This window comes from Equus przewalskii, chromosome 19 (genome assembly GCF_037783145.1).
Source record: "Equus przewalskii isolate Varuska chromosome 19, EquPr2, whole genome shotgun sequence".
Classification (NCBI taxonomy): Eukaryota; Metazoa; Chordata; class Mammalia; order Perissodactyla; family Equidae; genus Equus; species Equus przewalskii.
In genome coordinates, this window is record NC_091849.1 from 25,105,002 (window position 1) to 25,125,613 (window position 20,612).

The 20,612-nt window shown below is 42.2% G+C and overlaps 1 protein-coding gene and 2 pseudogenes across 2 annotated transcripts in view; 2 read left to right on the plus strand and 1 right to left on the minus strand.

The window, feature by feature from the left end:
- The window catches only part of LOC103541911 (butyrophilin subfamily 3 member A2-like), a 264,550-nt gene that overhangs the window by 120,331 nt on the left and 123,607 nt on the right, over positions 1 to 20,612 (plus strand). The window lies entirely within an intron of this gene.
- LOC139077402 (butyrophilin subfamily 3 member A2-like) overlaps positions 1 to 20,612 on the plus strand; it is a 187,370-nt pseudogene that overhangs the window by 92,721 nt on the left and 74,037 nt on the right.
- LOC103566963 (butyrophilin subfamily 2 member A2-like) lies at positions 450 to 18,476 on the minus strand (annotated as a pseudogene).

Consider the following 20,612-nt stretch of genomic DNA (forward strand, 5'->3'; position numbering starts at 1 on the left):
CCTAAAAATCACCCTTCCTTCTGTTCTCCTCTCCCGCAGCATTTAATTCATCAGCAAGTCCTATCTCAAAGTAAATCCCAAATACATTACATTCTTCAACTTCATGGTTACCACCATGGTCCAAATCTGCATCACCATCTCTTGCATTGACAAATGCTATTGTTTCCTAATTAGCCTCCCTACTCCACACTTACTCCTACCCCAGGTGCCCACCACACAACAGATACATCATGTGCCCACCACATGACAGAAGCTGCCTCTACCCTCCAAACAACAGTTTCACATTCAATCTCTAGTGCCAAAGATATTGACAGATACAACCCAAATTAGCAAAAGCTCTTGGGAGTCCTAATTTTTAAGTGTTTAAAGACCAAAACGCTAGAAACTTCTATCCTCCCCACTGAACCTGAACCTTGTGATCTACTAGGTCCAGTAACCACTTGCTCAGCTGCGACCTGAAACCTTAGACCACACTCAACAACTGGGTACTCACTCTTCGTTCACTGTAGCAACACTTGTGCCAGGCCAGATCCAGATGTCTTCTCACCCTTCACCCTTCTTAATCCCAATTCTAGGTTTGGGGAGCTTAACTGTGTTGTCTGGAAACCTTAAGTATGGGTTGGAAATGGACCATCAGCTCCTGGGACCCCTCAGCTATGACGGTGGGGACTAACCATGCCTACAGCCTTGTCCACCTCTCACCTCTCTGGTCCTCTGTCCTCTACCTCTGACCTCCATTTGTGGTCCCTTCTCCTCTCTTACATTCTAGTGTATCCTGTTTTCCTCACCTCGTGTCCACTGTGTCTGATGTCAACCCAAGTATCAGGCTGAATGTGTCACTTTGATGTTAAAGTAGCAGGTTTTCTGCCTGTCACTGTCACACAGTTTCTTCTTGGTTGGGAACCGTGTGTCAGCACTGGTTTCCTGAGACTGGACCTTGCTCCATGGTTACAAGCAAATGAGTTACTAAAGCAACAGCCTAATGAGGGAGAGATGGGGCTGGGGCCTGAAGAAGGTGTCAAGAGGCATCTTTAGGAGGTTCTCTTATGTGATCAGAGAGAAGGAGGGCCCATTTTCTGCCACAGGGTGCTGCACTGTAGTGGTAGAGATGAGCAGGGCCTCTCTACTTGGCTCTGAGACCAGGGAATTGGTCCTGGTGGCTGCGGTGGGTCCCTGCTCCGTGAAGGATCAGGGCACCCTCTAGCACCGTGATCACCTGGGACCCTGTGAACACTGGCCAGATGAAGAGGGGGCTGTCATCAGACCCAAGCCTGAAGAAGGGTCTCAGGGGCCCAGAGAAGGGACACATGTCTATATGTGGTATCTACTTCTTAATTTATTGAAGGAGACATCTCCAGCTTCATAGTCCAGGAAGATGTCCAACTGGTAAAGGCATTCTGTCAGGGGGATAATCTTCTCAGGAGAGGATGGGCCAGGTGCTTGTTTCTAAACATCTACAAGATCCAGAAGACATTCTGGGGACTCCCCTTTCCTCTCAATAGTGTTTTTACCAACCACCACAGTCCGTACCATCACATTTTTGACCTCCACCTCCCAGCAATGTCTCCCTGAGAAGAGGGTCTCCAGGACCAGGACACAAGGCTGACAGTCAAATCTCTCTGGGTTGTCAGGCATATTCTGCCTGGAGGGCCCCCATCTCATACTTCTCTGGTCCTCTGACAGGAAGAGCTAAGCCGAGCAGTGTCTGAGTCCAGGACCACATCAGGTGCAGAGGAAGACTCAGGTTTAGGCCTGGGGTGTCAGGAGATTCTGCAATTCCTAGTCCCCAGAGAGGTCCCAGAAAGCTGGTGGGAGATCTCCCATGTGACAGGCTTTTCCATGAAGGTCCCTTGATCTTAGGTCCCAGCAAGCTCACAAACTGAGAATTACTGAAGCTACACCTCTATTTCTTGAGTGACAGGAGTGTTCTCTCATGTAAAGCATAATTGGGGCTCCAGGAAATGTAGAAAGTATAGCAAATGAGGTGAAATTAATGGCTCCCACTTTCTCTCAACATTCTCAAATCTGGTCACTTTCCTATTCAAGGCATATATATGATCTCTGGAGTTCTCTGTAGTTAGAAACTTTTACACTTTGCATAAACCAACAAAGAGGCCCTATCCCTCTCCTAGTGAAGCAATTAAGCCCAATTTCTCCCTACACAGGTTCATGGGTGGTAAAGGGTCCCTTCAATTGTCCTCTGTGTTCCACCAGTTTAACCAAATGACAACTGATTTCAATGATTAACAAGAGAACTCTTCAAATAGTAGAAAAGGAAGATAATGTTCCCTAAAGCCAACCTGCTGCCTGAGAGGTATGTATGGCAAAAGGGAGGGGAAACTATTTCCATCCAGTTTTGCTTTAACAACATGGATCTGAGTCTTCATTTATGACCTGTCTGGATAGAGGAAATGCTTCAGACTCTGACATTCTGCAGACTCTCCCATCTGTAGACATTATTACTTAGTCAATCTACATTTCCATTGTTATAAAATGACATTCTCCTTTCCCCAAGTTGATATGTCTGACTGTGACAACTGTGAAATTCAAATATCCTGACATACAGATAAAAGGCATCTGGTGAAGCCTGGATTCTTTGATGTTTTTGAGCAGAAGCTGAGAAATCATAACATGCAAAGTGCTCATTAGGACCAGACAGATGTATTTCCTGCTCTCCCACTTGCCCACCTCCCCTCCCCTCGCAGGCTACACATAGAGCATCAGTATTCTCTTGGAGCAGGAGGCATTTCTGGCACCTGTCTGTGCATCCCTGAGACAGGCTGGGGGAAGCTTATTGCCTTTCCCACATGTGGCTCTTCAACTGTGCAGTCTATACCATCTCCAAGGTGTAGGGGAGGAAGACATTTCCTCTTCCCAAATGGGGGTTCATCTGGCTGGAGAACGAATTAAATTCACACGAGACAGAATAGCAAGAGAAAATTAAACAAAGCTTTAGGAGGAACCATGGCCCGGGGCCTTTCTTCCCGAAGGAAGAAAGGGCACAGAAGAAGTGGGGTGCACAGAGTGGTTATATAGCCCCAAACAGGGTGTTTCACATGTGATTGAAATGTCCCTTCCACAATAGTCACAAGATTGCCCTGTCGGCACAGTGCTTGATGGACACAGCAGGTAGTGGTCTGCTGTCTCAGAGGGCGTAGCAGGAGGCAAGTCGATTGTCTGGAGCTGGGCGGTCACAGGTGAGCTCAGCAATCAGTTCCTAGCCTAAGGAAAGATGCTTAATCCTTAAGGAATGCCAACGTTGGGAGGGGGAGGGAAGTCAGTTACAGGAGGTTACCAGAATAGCACAATAAAATGCAGATTTTAAGTCCTTGCCTTTGGTATTGATTAAGAGTTTTTGGAGAGTAGGTCATCTCCTTTCTTCTTCCTGGTACAGAGAGGGAGGCAGCTTTTACAGATAGAGATTTACCTTACAAATGTAAATGTGTCCTAAGGAAGGGCAAGTTCCATTCCTCAGAGCCTCCTTCCCTGTCCCAGTTTATCAAAAGCAATCAGCCTCAAATAATCTTGATACCAAAGAGACATATCTTGGGGTGGCCAATTCCAGGTCCCCACAAAGGTTATAAATAACAAAGCCAGTATTGTTTTGTTTTCAATTAATCCAGGATCCACAGAGCAACAACTATTAAAATGTAAACGTGGGAAGGTCCACTATGTATGGTATACCTCTGTAGTCAGGGATTAAATTTTTCTACAAAGACTGTGTTGGGAACAAAGTCATAGAATTGATTGAGAGCTGTGGGGATTCCCTGACAAAAGAGCTAGAATCCAGCATTGGATGGGACACTGATAGTGATCTGACCCCAGCCCTCTGCTTCCCCCCGGAAAGCCTTAGTCCTTGTTGTTCATCTACCCTAATGTGCCCTGTTGGCTGGGTAGTGGGTAGGAAGGTCAGGATCTGAGAAATTGTCAGAGGTGCTCACCAGTATGTAAGAGGGTTCTTCTCCATCCTGCAATGGGACAGATAGACAGGTGAACTTCATGAGATAATGGCTAAGCAAGGAAATTACAAATTGCGCCTAGAATAGTTCAGGAAATGCTGAACTTACACAATTCCTCTTGAAGTTGCTCTGAAAAAATAAACAAACAAATGAATGTCTTCGATACAGGAACTGAGAGAATTTAAGTTGGCATTAAATGGTGAAGTGGCTCTTTCTATGAACACCATAGTCGCCCTCCACCTTGCCCAGGGAATTGTCAAGATACCGGAAATGATACATGATCAGATGGCTGGAAATCATCAGTACTGATTTAGGTTTGCTTTTTTTCAACAATATAGTGCTCCATGTAGCCAGGTGAATGGATGCAACACTTGCAGAATGGAAGCAAGCAAGCTCTGAGGATTAATTCCTAGGATGTGAGAGTTCTAAGCCCTTGCTGTGCCTCTATTCCTTTCTTCTCTGTTTCCCAGGCTCCCAGCTGTCAGAGCTGTGTCCTTCAAGTGTCAGTGAACTGCACTTTTAACAGTAACATGAACCTACTCTTTTGACATGGCAGTGATCCTACTCTTTTACCTTTTATGTGACATAATTTTTCTTTTTCATGCATTTTTTCCACAGTTCTTTACGTGCAATTTCTCAGTTCATTTTCAACCTCTTTTTCCCTTAGGAGACTCTCTTTTTCCCTGTGGAGTTTTTCATAAAACAGATGCTCGCAGCAATGAGGAGGAGCAGAGTAGTCACAACAACAGCCAGGGCCATCATCCAGGGAGATGTGCTGGGAATAAAGGATTCTGAAAAGGGAGCCAGAAGAGTCCCATTTAGTGAGAAAAAGGAGACCTTGGATGAGAACCCCGCAGGACTCATATGTAAAGAGCTCCCCAGGTCGCTGCTCTTTTGGCTTCTCTCTCAGAAACCCCAGATACAGAAAGAGTCACCCCACAGTGAGTGCCAGGACAGGGGGCCCAGGAGACAAAAAGCAGAAACACCTGGAGTCACCATGAGAAGGACCAGGGTGAATAAAAGATAACCAGACATGCTGGATCACCACAGCCATCACCCTGGGCTAAACCACCAACCCTTCTTACCTGAAATATTGCAATGCCCTCCTCCTGTTTCTGTCCACACCCTCTGAAGTCTATCCTCAGCATAACAGTCTAAGTGAGGTCATGTTATATCCTTGTGCAAAACCCTGCAATGCTTCCTATCTCACTCAGACTAAAAACTAAAGTCCACTTGTGGACTGCATTGCCCCACATAATCTGGACATATTGCCTCTCTGAATTCATCTCCTCCAATTTTCCCTGCACTCAATCCATTTCAGCCACACCTACCTCTTCCGGTTCCTTGAAACTGCCAGACTTGTTCCTGCCTCCGGCCCTTTGCATATGCTGTTCCTGCTACCTGGCTTACCCAATCCTCAAATATCTGCACAGCTCATGCCTTACTTGCCCAACAACCATATTTTCCATGAAGTCCTCTCTGATCTTCTTATTTACAATTACAACTTCCCCATGCCCTATCAATCAATGTCACCTCCATGATTGATCTTTTCTACAGTACTTATCACCATCTGATACAACTCACAGTTTAATTAATGATTTCACTCCTTGTTCAATTACTTCATTTATTGTCCTCTGCTGCTTTAGAATGTGAGCCCCATGAAGGCAGGATGTTCATGTATTTTGCTAAGTGATCTATTGTTGGTTTCTCGAACAGTGCCTTGAGCATATGTGATGCTAGTTAAGTATTTGTTGAATGAATTTATGAATGTCTGTAGATAATTTCTCTGCTCTATCCCTTGGGAAACCCCATGGGCAGGAAGGGAGGGCTTCAGCAGACAATACTGGGTGTAGCTAGACACCTACCCATACCACTCTCTATGTTTTATGGTTGTTCTAAAGGTTTAAAATTTGCTGCAGGATAAGGACAATAACAAGAAAAAGATAATCTGATTTCTTCTTCAGAGAATTAGCTCCTACTCATGTGTTTTGCAGCTATTTGATTTTCTCCTTGTGACAAGGGAAGAGGCTTCAGCTCAGCTGCAGCCTTCAGCCCTTCAGGGCCCAGGACCCTTCCACTCCATGTCCTTTCCTCCCTTCCCCACTCTAGCCTGCAATCTGCCTGCTGAGGATCCAGCCTGCACACATGAGTCTCCAGAGAGCAGAGAACAAACCTGGAATGAAATCACAGTTTCTTTCTTCTGGTCAAGCAGGGTGTTATTGATGGAGCAGGACACATTCCTCACAAAGCAATCCCTGATGATCACAGCCATGGTGATGATGAAGAGGCTGTCTGTGTCTACAGTGTAAGCCTCCTCCATGGTGGGCATGATCTCACCATAGGGGTCCCTCTAAACTTCTCAGGGCTCTGGGTACCACACTACAGATGTGCACTCCAGCCAGATGCCCCCATCCTTGTGGACCTTCATTTCAATGAGGGTCTTAGAACCCAAGCCTGAGGAGAAAGACCAGTGCTCAGATAAAAAGGCAACAGTGTCTTAGTCAAAGTGTCTTAGAAGGTCAGCTCTTAATGGTGAGAGCCAAGGGAAGCGGGGAGAGAGCAAGGGTTCAGCGTCCAGAGAAGCTGATTGTGCATATTCCATGCGTTCCTGCAGTACCCCTTCTGTGAAGGGGCATGGAAGGAAATAAAGGGGGAAGGGACAGAGGAAGAAAGAAAGAAGATAGGAAGGAGGAAAGGAGGGAAAAAAACTTTGACATATGAGAACACCAGGAGACCAATATGCCAAATATATGGTGAAATCTCTAAGGAGAAAGGATTACATTGCATTATTCTTTCTGCTCCACTTACAGACCCCATCACAGTGCCAAGCTTCTGCTGCTAATGAAAGTTTGTTGACTGATTCATTCAGCTAGAGATTTTAATGCTCTCATTTCTGAGTGAGTATGTCCACCTTGACCTGAAGTAAGCAGTTCCAGGATTTCACTTACTGCCCTGAGAGGACTTCTCAGTAGTCTTAGCTTCCTGAAGCTCTAGGTTAATATGATAAGGACAGAAGCCTGCCAGGCTGGCAGAATCTTAAGAAACTTTTTAACCTCAAGATGCTGTCCCTTCTCTCCTGGTGTAGGGCTTCACATCACCATAGCATTCCAATAATCATAAGTTCTTTCTGGTTTTTAGGAGAATAGAAAGAGCTGGCATGCAATGCCCAATCTTACCTCAATTCAGAGATGTTTAGTTCTCAGGGGCTCAGGAAATTACATGATTTTCTTATAGTCCCTCCACAACATCCACGTATTAGAAAGATCTGTATGCTCCTGGGCTCCTCAAGATCGTAACATCACCTCTTCAGTGTCAGCAGAACATCATCAAAAATCCAGATTCCTCCTAACTTATTCTGTCTTTAAAAGAATAATAAGGGCTAGCCCCAGTGGCCTAGTGGTTAAATTCGGCATGCTCTGCTTTGACAGCCCGAGTTCCATTCCTGGGCATGGACCTAACCACTTGTCTATCAGTAGTCATGTTGCTATGGTGAGTCACATACAAAAAGAGGAAGATTGGCAGCAGATGTCAGCCCTGGGTGAATCTTCCTTAGCAAAAACGGAAGAATAAAAAAAGAATCTTCAGTAATAGAGAATACTAGGTATGAGAGAGCTATACATGTGCAGTCATAGGAGACTTCTGCTCCTTTAACCATGTGTCCAGCCATCATTCAAACTTCTTTCAAGTAATTACTTTGTTAGCCTAATCAACAAATTATACCAAAGACAAAATTAATCACTTAAGTCTTAGTAATTTCTGATCAACTTGATTTTTGCCAAGAGGAAAAAGAAAAAACTGGCTGCAAATTAAAAGGCTCACATAACAACTTAGAAGGGGATAAAATTAAAAATAATGTGGGAAGTTGGAAAGAAATTCTTCAAAACAACCCGTGGGGTTCAATAACGGCAAGTATGAGACAATAGACTTAAGGACAAAACCAGCCATCCTGTTAACCAAACAAATACAATAAACAAACAAACAGTTCTACAACAACTATTCAGAGTGGATCAGGGCAGGGAAGGGTCATGTTTATAGGGAAAGAAAAGGTGGTTTCTGCCACATATACATCCATACTGGTCCGCTGTGCATTGTTGCTGTGAACAGAGTTGGGACACCAGGTTAAAAAGTACCCCTTTCACTAGTATTAATTAGATACAAGGTTGCCCTTCTGAGTAACAAAGATGAGGTCTCCTACCAGCTATGATCTGAGGCCCCCTGGGAAGGTCACACTGACCCCAAACCTCACTTCCACTGGTCTGACGGACTGAAATGCCATTGATTTCTGCGTGCCTTCAAGGCTTTTCCAGTCTTTAAATGTTTCATTTAAAGAGTAATACAGTGACTCCAGGAGTGAAGTCATACCTTAAAGCCATTATTAATAAACTAGAAATCCCAGTTTAAATGCCACTTCTATTTTCAAGTCTTGCCCAATTCCTCCTGGCTGAATTCTCACTATCTTTTCTCTGTGGGGTCAAGAGGTTTAGTACTTAATCATGCTTTCATGAAGTCATCTGTTTACATGGAAGTCATTCTCACTACAGTTAGTTTTTGGGGAAAGAGAAAAAAGGCAAGATTAATATTTATTAAGAAATGAGATGTCTATATGTTGTCTTTTGTTGGGTAGTCCTTATTTATTCCAGTTGTCCTGGTACAATTATTGACAGTGGCTCCTCTCACTCTCCAAAGTGTACAGTTTGGATGATAAAGTACATGGTTCCCTGTCAGAAAGCCACGTGCCAGGCTCAGTGATGGATGGGATTTCACTCTCAGTCAGCCCCAGACGTGTGTGGCTCACTCCCTTACTTCATTCTGGTTTTTCTCAATTGCCATCTTTTCAGTGAAGCTTTCCTGGACCATTCTGTTTATAATTACATTACCTCCATGCCCCAGCACTCTCAACCCGTCTCTGCTTTCTTTTGTCTACAGGACTCATCACCATCTGATATAAAATACAGCTGAATTAGTTATCTTCACTTATTTCTCTTTGCACCCTCTAGAATGAGAGCTCTAGGAGAGCAGGGATCTTCATGGATTTTGTTCTCTGATATATCTTCAGTTCCTAGTAGAGTCATTTGAACACAGATGATGCTCATTACATATTTTTCAAATGAATTTATGAGCGTGTGTGATGAGATGGAGCCCGAGGATAAATTTTTCCTGCTCTGAAACTTTGATTCCAGCAATTCATTTTTTTCACTGATTCATTTACAACTGTTTATTAAGTACCTACCTGGGGCCAAGCAATTTTCTAGATTCTGGAGATATAGTGGTGAATAACTGCTGGTTTGAGTCACATCCTGATTTGTCTGCTTGTGATTTGGACTATGAAGCTTTAAAAGAATGTCCAGTAACAAAAGCCTGAAAGGATGCTCTTTAGAGCTTCCACCAACATTTTCAGTTCCCCTGGGCACACGGTTAGGACTGCACTTCCTCCTCCTGTACTGTGAGGCACAGCCATGTGACTGGCTTTGGTCAGTGAAATGGGACTATAAAAAATGTGAGCATCTCACAGGCAGGGGTTTCAGGAGCCAGTGAGTGACTTGCAGGCTCTTTCCCTCTGTGAAGGTGAACTGCACAGGGCCAGGTCCCTGAGGGAGGTCTGTGTGAAATAGAGTCCACCAGACTCACAAAGGACATGTTTCATGTATTATAAATAGACATTTGTTATGTCAAACTACTGAGATTTCAGGGCTTCTTGTTACAGAGCACAACCTAGCCTATCCTGACTAATGCACACCTCAAAGATGATTAAAACAGGGAATGATCAGAGACTCATTGGGAAAGGTTAAAACAACAGACCTCAGGTGTAGACTAGAGATAGCTCAGGCATAATGATGACCACTTACAGCTCATGGAGCAGATTTATGTCTTCATTCGATTAATAATTGTAGAACAACTATTATGCTCCAGGTTCTGTTCTAAAGATGTGGATACAGCAGAAGCAAAATAGAAAACAGTCTCTCATGAAGGTTACATTCAAGTGGAAGAGACATAATAATCAGGAATAATGAGTAAAGTGCATCCAATGTGAGAAGGTTACATGTGCTGAGAAGAAAAGTAGGGAATGGGGGTGAAAAGCATCAAGGATGGTATTTGATCCTCACAGTCATGGGAACCAACTGCCTAGAAAGAAAAAATGAATTGAAATTGTATGTGAAAAACTTCTCTTTGGAATTGATGAAAAATTTATAGAGCATAATATACTACTGGTGAGAGCTCATATTGATACCAACTCTTTGAAAAAGAAATTTGTAGTATGTGTTAAGGATGAAAATAGAAGGTTGTTATCAATATGGTAATGTAGGTGGACTCTGAACTCACCTCCTCTCAAGGACACAACAAATGTACAACTCCTCTTGGAAAGATTACCCCAGAGAGAGAACTGAAAACTGGATAAAAAGAACCCCTGCAACAAGAGACAGTTCTGACTGAGGTGGAAGAGGCAGAAATTCCTTTCTGGAGAGGAAAGAAAAGTCACCTTCACAAACCATGGTGCTTCACAGCCCACCAGAAGCAATCCTAAGGTATGCAGCCTTCCCTGGAGAAGTGGGGGACCTGTGCAGGGGAGTGTTACTACCATTTGGACTTAGCACAACTGAGATGTGTGTCCTAATATCTAGCTTTGCTGGCTACTAACTACAATGGAGAATACCCCCAGATAAGCAATTGGTTGTAAGGGAAAGAAAAGCTGCCTCATAAAGTTCCCATGCACAAATTCACTTGTTTTGGAAAGCAACCTAAAATCACCAGAAAGAAAGGCGCACCATCCTTCAGTGAAAATAGACTCACCTAATAGGCTCTGGATGCATCTCTGAGAGGTGAGACCTTTCCAGAAATTGAGATATTCACAGTAGCCATTATTGTGACCTAGTAAAGGTCACAGACCTTTTGAGACAGACACTGCAGTTCTTCCCCTGGTCTGTTAGCCCAGAGTCTGCCCCACCTACTAGAGAATCAGTTTAATCCAGCTCAGCCCGTTCAGGCAGCTCACTCTAGGGACTGGCTCTAACAAACAGCAAGCGTTCTGGCAACCTGTTGGCCTGCATAGGCTAGTTGCCTGGATCCTCTGCAACAGGGCAAGTGGGTCTCCCTCTGTGGAACAGGGTGTGTGTGAGGACTGGGTGGAGTGTGTGGGGCATTGATGGAGTGTGTAGGGCCTCAGCAGTGGGGCAACTTGGTCGACTTCAGGGGTCAAGGCACATGCACCAGGCAGGACTGTGTTGACAGTGTATGTGGCGCTGTGGGTGGTAGGGCTTGTCAATTGCAGAAGACCTGTGCTTCTCAAATAGCTGCAAAGGGGATCAGTCCCCACCTTCCAACACATGGAACAATTGGGTGCTCCCACATCTGGGGCCAGCCCCAGTGACCCATATTCTTCAGACTGCTGACAAGAGCCTTGCAGGCTAGAGGCCTACAGCAGTTGTAAGTGCCTAAGCCTAGCAACTAGCCATGTTGGGGGCCTACTCACTTAACAGAAAAACTGCAACAGGAATGTGCTATTAGACCTTGCAGCCAACTCTTTTGGGGCTACTCACACTGGATAAAGTGACTGAAGGTCCATAGCAACCAGACACAGCTGATAATTACAACCAGCAGGGCTGGGAGACAGCCTAGCCTCCCTGGGTAACTGTAGCAAGAACGACCCTGCCACAGCCAAAGGAAATATATAGTCCACACAAGGCTCACTCTTGGAACATTTGGAATTGGTGATGAGAGGGAAGCATGCTGCTGGGTCTCATAAAGCACGTCTTACATAAGGCTACCTCTCCAAGATTAGGAGACAGCTGATCCACCTGACACATAGATATAAGCACAGAGCAAGAGGAAAAATGAGCAGGCAAATGAATACATTCCAAGTAAGGGAACAGGAAAAAAAAACAGAAAAAGACCAAAATGAAACAGAAATAAACAAGCTACCTGACAAAAAATTCAAACAAAAGTCACAAGGATGCTCACTGATTTTGGGAGAAGAATGGATGAATTCAGCAAAGATGCCAACAGCAAATTGGAAAATATAAAAAAGAATCAATCAGAAATGAAGAACACAATACTGGAAATTAAAAATTCACTAGAGTGACTCAATAGCAGAATAGATGATACAGAAGAACAGATTAGTAAACTGGACAAAAGACTAGAGAAATCATCCAAGCAGAACAAATAAAAGAAAAAAGAAATAAAAAGAACAGTCTATGGGGCCTCTGGGATAAGATCAAGCATACTAACATCCATATTGTAGGTGTCCAAGAAGGAGGAGAGAGAGACAAAGGGGCCGAGAATCGATTTGAAGAAATAATAGCTGAAAACTTTCCTAACCTAAGAAAGGAAACAGATATCAAGGTACAGGAAGCACAAAGAGCATCAAACCAGATAAACCCAAAAAGGCCCACATCAAGGCACATTATAATTAAAATATCAAGAATTAAAGATAAAGAGAGAATCCTAAAAGCCTCAAGAGAAAGGCAACAAGTTACATACAAAGGAAACCCCATAAGGCTATCAGCTGACTTCTCAGCAGAAACCTTACAGGCTAAAAGGGAGTTGCACAATATATTTAAAGTGCTGAAAGGAAAAAATCTATAGGCAAGAATACTCTACCCAGCAAGGTTATCATTCAGAATGGTAGGAGAGGTAAACATTTTCCCAGACAAGCAAAACTAAATGAGTTTACCACCAAGATAACTTGCAAACAATGCTAAAGGGATTTGTTTAAATGAAAAAGAGAAGACTACAAATAGGAATAAGAAAATTATCAAAAAAAGAACCAATACAATCACTGGTAAAGGCACAAATACAGTAAAGGTAGCAGATCAACCACCTGTGAAGATAACATGAAGGTCAAAAGACAAAACTTATAAGATTAATATTTCCATGATAAGACGGTAATGGATACACATACACATAAAAGAGGTTAGATATGATATCAAAAACGTAAAATGTGGGAGGAAGAGAGTAAAAGAGTAGAGCTTTTAGCAAGAGTTCAAACTAAACAGACCATCAACTTAATATAGATTGCTATATGCACAGATTATTATCTATGAAACTCACCAGAAACGTATAATAAGTACACAAAAAATTAATAGAAAGGAATCCAAACATAATACTGAGGAAAGTCATCAAACCACAAGGGAAAAGAGCAAAAGAATAAGAAAAAAGCAGAGAAGAACAGGAAAAATCTCCAATAAACAATCTAACAGTACATCTATAGGAACTGGAAAAAGAAGAAGAAAACCTAAAATTAGTAGAAGGAAGGAAATAATGAAAATCAGAACAGAAAGAAATGAAATAGAGACTTAAGAAAAAAGAATCATTGAATCCAAGAGCTAGTTCTTTGAAAAGATAAAGAAAATTGACAAACCTTTAGCTTGACTCACCAAGAAAAAAAGAGAGAATCCTCAAATAAGTAAAATCAGAAATGAAAGAGGAGAAATTACAACGGACACCTCAGAAATGCAAAAGGTTATAAAAGAATACTATGAAAAGCTATACATCAACAAATTAGATAATCTAGAAGAAATTGGATAAATTCTTAGAATCACACAAGCTTCCTATACGGAATCAAAAAGAAATAGAGAATTTGAGTAGACCAATCACCAATCAGGAGATCAAAATAGTAATCAAAAACCTTCCAAAAAATAAAGCTCAAGGATCAGATGGCTTCCCTGGTGAATTCTACCAAACATTCGAAGAAGACTTAATACCTATCCTTCTCAAACTCTTCAAAAAATTGAAAAGGAGAGGAAGCTTCTTCATACCTTCTATGAAGCCAACATTACCCTGACACCAAAACCAGACAAGGAAAACACAAATAAAGAAAATTACAGGCCAATATCACTGATGAACATAATGCAAAAATCCTCAACATAATTCTAGCATACTGAATACAACAATACCTTAAAAAGATCATACACTATGATCAGGTGGGATTTGTTCCAGGGATGCAGGGATGGTTCGACATCCTCAAATCAATCAAAGTGATACACCATGTTAACAAAATGAAGAATAAAAATCACATGAGCATGCCAATGGATGCAGAGAAAGTATTTGACAAGATACAGCATCCATTTATGATAAAAACTCTGAATAAAATGAGTATAGAAGGAAAGTACCTCAACAAAAATGAAGGCCATATATGGCAAACCTGCAGCTCATATCATTCCCAGCGGAGAAAAACTGAAAGCTAACTCTCTAAGAACAGGAACCACACAAGGACGCCCACTGTCACCATTCTTGTTTAACATAGTATTGGAAGTCCTAGCCAGAGCAATCAGACAAGTAAAAGAAATCAAAGGGATCCAAATTGGAAAGGAAGAAGTGAAACTGCCACTATTGGCAGATGACATGATTTTATATATAGAAAAACCCAAAGAATCCACCAAAAACTTTTTAGAAATAATAAATGAAAGTTGCAGGATACAAAATCAACGTACAAAAATCAGTTGTGTTTCTATACACTAACAATAAAGTAGCAGAAAGAGAAATTAAGAATCACAATCTCATTTACAATTGCAACAAAAAGAACAAAATACCTGGAAATAAACTTAACCAAACAGGTGAAATATCTGTACACTGAAAATTATAAAACATTGTTGGAAAGAAATTGAAGAAGACACAAAGAAGTGGAAAGATACACCATGCTCTTGGATTGGAAGAATTAACATAGTTAAAATGTCCATACTTCCTAAAGTAATCTGCAGATTCAATGCAATCCCTATCAAAGTCCAATGACATTTTTCACAGAAATAGAGCAAAGAATCCTAAAATTTAAATGGAACAAGAAAAGACCCCAAACAGCCAAAGGAATCTTGAGAAAAAAGAACACTGCTGGAGGTATCACATTGCCTGGTTTCAAAATATACCACAAAGCTATAGTAACCAAGATGGAATGATACTGACACAAAAACAGACACAGAGATCAATGGAACAGAATCAAGATCCCAGAAATAAACCCAGACATCTATGGACAGCTAATTTTTGATAAGGGAGCCCAGAATGTACAATGGAGAAAGGAAAGTCTCTTGAATAAATGGTGTTGTGAAAACTGGACAGCTACATGCAAAAGAATAATAGTAGAGCATTATCTTACACCATATACAAAAATTAACTCAAAGTGGATTAAAGACTCGAATGTAAGACCTGAAATCATGAAACTTCTAGAAGAATATGTAGGCAGTACACTCTTCGACATTGGTCTTAGCAGCATATTTTCAAGTACCATGTCTGACTGGGCAAGGGAAACAATGGAAAAAATAAACAAATGGGACTACATCAAACTAAAAAGTTTCCACACGGCAAGGGAAACCATCAGCAAAACGAAAAGACAACCTAACATTTGGGAGAAGATATCTGATAAGGGTCTAATATCTAAAATAAATAAAGAACTCATACATCTCAACAACCAAAGAACTAAGAACCCAATTAAAAAATAGGCAAAAGATCTGAACAGACATTTCTCCAAAGAAGACATACAGATGGGCAACAAGCACATGAAAAGATGTTCAGCATCATTAACTGTCAGGGAAACACAAATCAAAACTACACTGAAATATCACCTCACTTCCATCGGAATAGCTATAATTAACCATATAGGAAATAACAAGTGTTGGAAAGGATGTGGAGAGAAGGGAACTCTCATACCCTTCTGGTGGGAGTGCAGACTTGTGCAGCCACTATGGAAAACACTATGGAGATTCCTCAAAAAATTAAGAATAGAACTACCATATAGTCTAGCTATTCCACTGCTGGCTATTTATCCAAAGAACATGAGAATAGGAATGCGTAAAGATATATCCACCCCTATGTTCATTGCAGCATTATTCACAATAGCCAAGCCTTGGAAGCAACCTAGGTGCCCATCAAGGACCGAACGGATAAAGAAGATGTGGTATATATGCACAATGGAATACTACTCAGGCATAAGAAACGATGAAATCCGATCATTTGTGACAACTTGGATGGACCTTGAGGGTATTATGCTAAGTGAAAAAGGTCAGAGAGAGAAAGCCAAATACTGCATGATCTCACTCATAAGTAGAAGATAAAAATAACAACGAACAATCACGTAGAAACAGAGATTGGATTGGTGGTTACCAGAGGGGAAAGGGGCAGGGAGGAGGGTGAAAGAGGTGATTGGGCACATGTGTATGGTGATGGATTACAATTAGTCTTTGGGTGGTGAACATTATGTAATCTACACAGAAATCGAAATATAATGATGTACACCTGAAATTTATAAATGTTATAAACCAACGTTACCAGAATAAAAAAATTTCAACACTTTACAAGGAAAAAAACTGCCAAAAGGAAAAAAAAAACAGTTTGAGAGAGAATGTAAACCAAGATAGATTATGTAATCAGGCTCTAATAAGATGTAGTGATTAGAGAAAAGAAAAACAGCTGAAAATAAATATTTCTCATTATACACCCCTTCTACTCCTAGAAACATGTTTCAGTTGGGGATTTTGAGAAGGCACACATTATGGACTTCATTACTTCCCCCCAAAATTCGTATGTTGAAGCCATACTCTCCAGTACCTCAGAATGCGACTGTACTTGAAGATAGAACATTTAAGGAGGTAATTAAGTTAAAATGAGGCTGTTAGGGTGGGCCCTAATCCAATCTGAATGGTGTCCTTAGAAGAAGAGGAAATTAGGACACATGAGGAGACACCAGGAATGTGTGCACACAGAGGAAAGGTCATGTGAGTACACAGCAAGAAGGTGGCATCTACAAGCTCCAGAAAGAGGCCTCTGACAGCTTGATCTTGGAAGCTGCAGACTCCAGAATGTGAGAAAACAAATTTCTGTTGTTTAAGCGCCCGAGTCTATGGTGTTTTGTTATGACAGCCCAAGCAAACCCACACAGGTCAGGAAAAGGCAGTGTCCTGTGTGTTGACATGAGTAGTGGTTATCTGGATTACAGTTCATAATAATTCAGTAATCTGCACATTAATGTTTTATGAGTTTTTCTGTATGTGTAGTATATCTCACCATAAAAATGTCTACTTCTAAAACATGTTACTGAGGAAGAGCCTCACAGATCTCCAAGAAGTAAACGTAAGAATAATCTGTATGGATCCAACATTATCCCCTGTTAAGGCTACTGCTGAATTCTGTGGCTGCTTCTCAAGAGGTGATGCCCACAGCTTAGCAGGGCAAACCCACTCATTTGGTTCTTGGGCAGAAGGAAGCCACCCTCCCTGTGTAAAGGGGATGCTAGGCAAATATCTGCTGCTCTGCCAAGGACCTGAGGTTAGGACAGAAACTTTTCCAAGAATCATTCTGTGACAAAGCAACAGAACAAAGTCAAATGATGCACCTGCCACCATCAGGCGCATGGTGGCCTCATCATAGGATTTACCTTCTTGGAAATAACAGCTGTAGTTGCTGTTTTCTTGGGCTGTGACGCTGTGGATGATCAGTGCCATGCTCCCCTTGCTGATCTCTTCTTTCACAAAGGTTGTCCTTCCTCAGTACTCCTCCATCTGCTCCTCTGTCCTCTCTCCCCTGCCCTTGTACACAAGCACTGCAGGGGAGAACTGAGACCAGGAGCACCACACCTCTGTGTCCTCAGCACTTTTCTCAGGTGACAGGTGGCAGCGTAACATGCTGTTTCCTCCCACCATGGCCAGGAACAGCTGACCCCACAACAGTAAACTGGTCTGTTCAACAAAAGGGCAGAATCAGACAGGGGCCTCAGCCATCAGATATCTAAAGTAGGAAAGGAAGTGCATATTCCAGGGCACAGACAGATTCTTTTTCTATTTCTAATATATTCTTTCAAATATATTCTTTCTAAGGTCACAGGGCTTCCTGGGATGAGGATACTGGGGGCCAGTAGCCATGGCTGGTCAGCAACAATAGATACCTAGTAGAAGTGTCTACTGAGGCTGCTAATGCTTCCTGAACAAAACATTGAGAAGCAGGCACTGAACACCCCCTACTTACCCTGTGCTCACAGAGGTTTCCTTCCATTCCCCAAACTAGCACAGAGCCTGGAGTGTGGTGTAAACTTAAGCTCTCCAATATGGCAGCCACTACCTGGTCCTGATGGAAATGTGCTGTAAATGTAAAGTACACACAATTTTGAAAATTTAGAATAAAATAATTTTAAATATCTCATTGTTAATATTTTACATTAATTAAAATTTAAATAATATCTTATTTTGGGTTAAACAATTTACATTATTTAAATTTATTTCATCTGCTTCTTTTTACACATAGTTACTAAATATTTAAAATTGTGTATGCAGCTGGCCTTTGTAGCTCCCATTGTGTTTCCATGGGATGCGCTGGTGTGAATTCAATGAGCACGTGCTGAAGCAAAGGATGAGTGAACACAATTGCAGCACTTCTTCAGACTGCAGTGTTTTGCAGACTGAAGTGTTGATTTTCTTTTCTGAGAAGCTGATAGGAGCTAGCGGCATGGACCCTACCTGAGACCAGTGCAAACAAGCTGAGGAGGTGGAAGAAGAGAAGGGAGGCTGACATGGAGAAATGCAAGGAAGCAGCTGGCTCCATAAGCAACAAAGGGGAGTCACTCAGGAGTAGCAGGGACCAGAGACCTAGGGGCACAGACATGGAGAAATCAGCCAAGGACACTTGGCACCACAGTTCTGATCCAAGTCAAACTTTCCTATAACCCGTGTTGTTATCATCAACACCCCAACTTCTCTCTCTGGGTTCAGATATTTCTGGATGGATTGATTCATTAAACATTCCATGGAATAAGCCAACAATATAAGAAGCAGGGAGGCAGTTTTCCAGCCTCCTGGGATCACTTCTCTAGCCAGAGTTGAGTTTCTTCAGTTGTCACTTCATATCATTCCCTCTCCGCAGACCGTACCTTTCCCTGCATCAGGTTCCCTGCTTTAGCTTACCATCCCACTGCCATCCAGAGCTGTAGAGCTTCTCCTCCCTTTCCTACCTTCTAGAATTAATGTCTGTGTTTTCCTTTCCCCTATGATGCTCAGATGATTATTTTCCCCTTATCCATATTCTCTCTGACCAGCTCATGGGCACAGTCACAATCAGAGAACAAATTCTCTCAAAAACAGAAAAAAAAATTAGCCTCCAATTAGTCCAAATGTGCGGGGCTATGGGACTTGGGACTTGGCCACTCTGTGACCACAAAGTTCCAAGATTTCCAAAGTTCCAAGATTGCCTGCTGTGGGTCAGCAGCCAGTGGTGTCCCTGACCCTACATTATCACCAATTACTAGGTAGAATACACAGAAAACAGTTTAAGAATTAAAATCACAGAGCTAGAAATCCCCTTTCAGATGATCTGGCTTTTTTTTTTTTTTCTTTTGCTGTTTTCAGAAGGAAGATACTTTTCATTTCTTTTTTTAAAACCTTGAGATTCCCTACAGATTTCAGACTGCTGCCAACCAGGAAGAGAAGCCTCTGTATGTAGAAGTGTGCATGGAGTAGAAGATGGCATTGATAGTGGAGAGGTGATGAGTTAAACATAAACAGCCCTCTTTTCAAAGCCAGAAGAAGTTTGTTGAAGTTGTTCTGCTTGTGGTGGGCAGTGGAGAGATAAAGGGGAACACAGGGAGGTGGTAGAGGGGTAGAGAATGAAGTGAGACAGCGGCTGCAGTAGTAGACTGTATACCTTGTCATTCTTTCCAAAACCATTGATGGAGAGATGCTGAGGATACTGAGAGGAAAAACCCCTTTCTCTCAGGGAGGTGGCATTGCAGTGGGGCAGGAAGATGGCAGCAAATGAAGAGGTTCTAGTTGGGCTTCATCCTCTGCGAGTAGATGGACAAGTTGAGTCTGAAACAACCCTATACCCACACAATGCTCTCGTCTCATGCCCCACAGATGCCAATCATGACATTGCATAAATATCTTCAAGAATAACCTCCTGAGAAGATTTCTTCACTTTTTCCTCAAGTGCCTAAAAGCTTCCCCTGAAGGCCACAAGTTCCTTTTTGATTCAACTCAAATCTGTGCAATTAACATGCTAGCAATGGCTCCATAGTTTCCTCCCAGGACTGAACTACTCTTGGGAAGGGACATAAGAGAGGGCTGTAAGAGTGTAAGAGCCTAGCCTACTTGCAGCCTCCGTCTGAAGAAAATAAGGCCTAGGGATTCTGGGGAAGTTTTTGCCGGAAGCATCCAGTGAAGCCAGGCCTCAACCCCTGTGGTAGCTGATGTAAGCCAGAAGCACACTCATGTGTTCTGAGCATGAGGAGGACCCACTGCCCATGAGGTAGCTTAGCAGGAAAACAGGTCCAACTGGGATGAGCCACTTCAGATCATGACAACCTTACCTAATCATTCTCTGTCATGAAAGGAATAAACCTAGAGAGTATGTTCCTTTCTTTGACTCACCTCCAACTGTGGATTCCTTCCAGGTGAGGCTAAGACATCTTGGCTTACAAAAGACATTCCTACTCTGTTTTCTTCAAATTCCAAATTTCTGACTCATGCAATCAGTGAGCATATTAAAATAATTTTGTTAAGTTGCTAATTTTCATGGCTGCAGCAATAGTAATCAGTACATTTACCTTGTCACAAAAGAAAAAATTTCACAAAACACAAAGCACAAATAAAACTGGGCTCCCAAATGAGCTGGAACCAAGGATGAGAAAGCTGCCTAAACTTTCTCCATCTCGAATGCTTCTTTCTGTGCATCTGCTTCAGTCTA